The 4450-nt window shown below is 40.0% G+C and overlaps 1 protein-coding gene across 1 annotated transcript in view; it reads left to right on the forward strand.

Moving 5' to 3' along the window:
* Nucleotides 1–4450, forward strand: part of plpp2a (phospholipid phosphatase 2a) — a 16570-nt gene that overhangs the window by 952 nt on the left and 11168 nt on the right. The window lies entirely within an intron of this gene.

Consider the following 4450-nt stretch of genomic DNA (forward strand, 5'->3'; position numbering starts at 1 on the left):
TTTCCCCCAAGGTAACTGTTAATACTGTTGGGACTTTTGCTGTCAATAAACTGCATTCTGCACTAAAGTAATTTAGGTTAAACTAGGTTCTATCTTATCTCAATGAGGCACTCACAGTTTCATTTCTGTCCATGGGTTGGCCAGTTGTGTGTGCTGTAATGACAGTAATATGCTTTTTGCCTGGGTGTGCATCTCTAGGTCTTTTCATTTCTTTGATGAATGACTTCCAGCCTCTGTGAATTCACTCATACTTTTTGTTTACTTTTCTTTCTTTGATTTGTGGCCCCTTTCTTTTTTTAACATTAAAGTTAGGAGGAAGGGCAAAGATCATTGTGAGTTAATGTCTCCGGGACAGCTCAAATCCTGTTTTAGAAACGTGCAGACCTGGTGTGTGTGTGTGTTGAGCTCTTTGGTGTGTATGTGTGAGTATTGTACAGGGAATCAGGTGGCTTGTTGTGACTTGCTCTGCTCTCTGAAAATGCTAGAAAGCCAATAACAGAGCTGTCACATGTGCTGACATTTGCGACATCATGAGTCCGACAGAGGTTGAAGTTGAGATGATGGAAAATGGGAGACGGCAAAGTTGATTTCCATTTCTGGTTTATTTTTCATAGATGTCTTGGGGGCAAAACGAGGCCAAAACTAGAACTTGTCTGCAGTGCGATCCCTGTGAATGCAGCAAGAAACTGTGAAGGTTACTGCTTTTGTGTGTACAGTATGTTTGTGTGCATCCAGTTGTGGACCCATCTGGTGACTGACAGGGAGGAATAATGGTGACATTATTCTGCTAAGCTCCTCAAGATCACTCAATCATGTTTGTGTGTGCAACGTCATATAAAAAAGGGTTGTACTCAATGAAAGAATTTGCATGGCTTAGACTTGTATGAAGGTGAGGAGCAGCAGGGACTTGTGATTAGCTGATTTGAACTCAAAACAAATTTTCTTGTCAGTCATGCAGAAAGAATGGAAAAAAGAACTCTCCTCCTTGTTCAAAATCAAAACATGCTGTTGTGAAATCAAAGATGTGGCGAATGACTCAACTAAAGATTTCTCAGTTTACAAAGTCTTCACCCGACTTAGCTCAAAGTTCATTGTATTCATTGTGTGAAAGTGCGACCTGTGAGATTTCATCCAGGTGGAAGTTAGTCACACGTTTTAAAAAGTGAAAACATTTTGTGCTCTGTTTCATTTTGAGTCAGAGTTGCTCAGGGTAAAGATGATAAATTATACTGTCATGGTGGATGTTTATCACAATATCTCTTTCTGTTTATAGATACATTTGCCTGTTGAAAGTCAGCACTGGCTTTTAAAGTAAAAACCTCAATAAGAACACCTCCAATAAGTCAGTTCTCAAGCAAAAATGTCATAGATTTGATGGTTTCAGGCTTTAAAATGCTTGAATTTTCTGCTTTTTTTTTTGTTTTACATTATACAGTAGTTAATTGGCTCTTTGCATTTTAGGCTTTGGACTCTGAGAAACTGTGATGTGCACTGTTCTGCTATTTTATATGCAAAGCAATCAATACAGAAATAACAGATATTGAGAATAATCATTAGTTGCAGCCCTAAGTAGAATGACTCGGTTATTTTTACCTCTGCCAAGGAGATTATGTTTTTGGTTCTGTGTGTGTGTTTGGTGGTTAGCAGGATTAGGGAGAAACAGCTGGATGGATCATCAGCATACTTGCTACAAACTTTGGTGGGGACGAACCCTAGAAGTGATTAGATTTAGGCTGAAAAAGGTCAAGGTCACAAAAATGGCAAATCCCTACGTTTCACATGGGGCAACATTTTACAAATTCATATCCCCGTTTGAATTTATTGAAATTGTTTGAATTTTAACACACACACGTAGAGTGGCAATGTCTATCACCAGACCAGATTTCATCCAGATTCCGAATCTGATGGCCATTCAAATTTAACACTGAAAACCTCATTTAATGCTTATTTTCTGCCATAACTTGGCCTGTAATGAACATAAAACCCTGAAATGTTCAAGCAAGGTGCACAGTTTTACTGTAAAAGTTAAAAAAAATGATCCAGGTCTGATCCAGATCAAGGATGTTAGGACACATTTTGTGTTGTTCTGGATTTCCTTTTTCACAAGGGACCTATTTGCATGAGCTGAGGTACACACATTTTGTTTTTGTCAGATCAGCAGTTCAGTATCCAAGAATAATGAGTACACTATCATTTAAGACAAAGAAAGGCAGCAAATCCTCACATCTGAAAAGCTGAAACCATCAACTATTGGAATAATTGCTTGAAAAATGGTCGAAATGGTTAATTGATGAGCATAATGTATTGGAGGTTTTTCAATCTGGTTTTAAAACTTGGCATAGTACAGAGTCAGCGTTGTTTAAGGTTTTTAACGAAATTTACCTGGCAACAGATGCTGGTGGCTATGTGATTCTTGTTTTGCTGGATCTGACTGCTGCATTTGACATGGTTGTCCATGATATCCTAATGTCTCGACTTATGGAGTTAGTGGGCATCCGTGGTACTGCCTTAGAGTGGTTCAGGTCTTATTTGTCGGATAGGACGATGTCTGTTGGGTTTGCTGATGTTGAGTCCTCATCTACCCCGTTGGTATCTGGGGTTCCGCAGGGCTCAGTTTTGGCGCCCCTGCTTTTCTCTTTATATTTACTTCCTCTTGGTTGTGTTTTTAGAAAACATGGTGTTTCTTTTCATTGTTATGCAGATGATGTGCAGATGTACATACCAATGAGGGGAAGGGACGCATCATCGGTTGTATCATTATTGTCATGTTTTAATGACGTTAAGAGCTGGATGACTTTGAATTTATTGAAATTAAATGATACGAAAACTGAGGTTATAGTGTTTGGCCCAAATAAATTTGGTGACTCTCCCACAGTTGATCTGGGTTGCTTGCAGGAGTATGTGCAGTCGACTGTTACACGCCTGGGTGTCAAAATAGATTCCAATTTTAGATTGGAAGGTCAAGTGAACGCGGTTGTAAGGGCTAGCTTTTTTCACCTTCGACAGCTGGCAAAGGTAAAGCCTTTTCTTTCGCGGCAGCACTTTGAGACAGCAATACATGCGTTTATTATGTCTTGCCTGGATTATTGTAATGCGCTCTATTTTGGGCTTAGTCATACGTCCCTTGCCTGTCTTCAGAGTTCAAAATGCGGCTGCTCGTTTACTGGTTGGGGGGTGCAAAGGGGAGCATATCACTCCCATTTTGGCTTCTCTTCACTGATTGCCGGTGTATTTTATAATCCATTTTAAGATTCTTTTATTTGTTTATAAGTCTTTAAATGGTTTGGCCCCCTCTTATCTAGAGTTGTTGCGTCCCTATAGTCCTTGTCAGTGCCTCAGATCAGCTAATCAGCTGCTTCTTGAGATACCGAGGGCTAGGTTGAGACTTGGGGGGGCAGGGCTTTTGCTGTGGGGGCTCCAAAGTTGTGGAATTCACTGCCCCTATATATTAGGCAGGCCCCTCGTTGTCCATTTTTAAAGTGTATTTGAAAACTCATCTGTACCTTTTGGCATTTGATCCGGTATGAGGCTTTGTTTTGTTGAGGATTTTTGTTTTATGATGGGTGGTTGTTTAATTGTAATTTTGTTTTATTATTGTGTTTTGTGATAAGCACTTTGGTCTGCTGTTGCTGTGTTAAATGTGCTATATAAATAAAGTTGATGATGATGATTAGACTAATCAATTAACTGACTTATTGTTTCACCTCTAAAATAACCCCAGGAAGTTCTGCCACTTCACTGTACAGACTTAAGACTTGGAAACATTTATCGTATATGTCAGTGTAACAACAGCTGAATGAATTTTGTATGCTGACCTGTTTCCTAGTTCAGATGTGTTTCCTGTATGTGGATTTATTTTCACAATAAGGTTTAAGATGACAGGCCCATCATGCTCTGTGTGTGTGTACATGCCTTTATTACTTTGTGTGGACCAGTTTGTGTTTGATGCCATCTTTGGGAGGACAACTTCATAGAGCTTTCTGAAAATTAAGACTTGGTTTTAGGTTTCTGGTTAGGTTAGGGAGTGTGTGTGTGTGTGTGTGTGTGTGTGTGTGTGGATGAGATATGGTAGGAATGTGCTGAATGTTCAGATTGAATCTGCTCAGTGCTTTATTTTTCCCACTTCCCCTCTGCAATCCAACCTCCGTCCTGCCATTATTTGTTACCGCTGCACACAGTAGATACAGCGCAACTCGTTAGTGTCTGTACGCCCGCACTACTGCACATCTAGCAGAAAGATGTTACACGTATGTCATGAAATTCAGGCTACAGTTACATTTTGCATCTCAGTCAAATTATCAAGACTGTAAATGAGAGCGGGCTGCTCTGTTCATCTTTCGGTGGCCATCAGTCACTCAGCTGTCATCATTAGGTGTGGGCCCTCAGCTCAGTAGCTCATCATGTGCAGGACTTTGTATCATCGAGGTTACAGTAATAAACACAGATGTTG

This window comes from Monopterus albus, unplaced genomic scaffold (assembly GCF_001952655.1).
Source record: "Monopterus albus unplaced genomic scaffold, M_albus_1.0 scaffold429.1, whole genome shotgun sequence".
Taxonomy (NCBI): domain Eukaryota; kingdom Metazoa; phylum Chordata; class Actinopteri; order Synbranchiformes; family Synbranchidae; genus Monopterus; species Monopterus albus.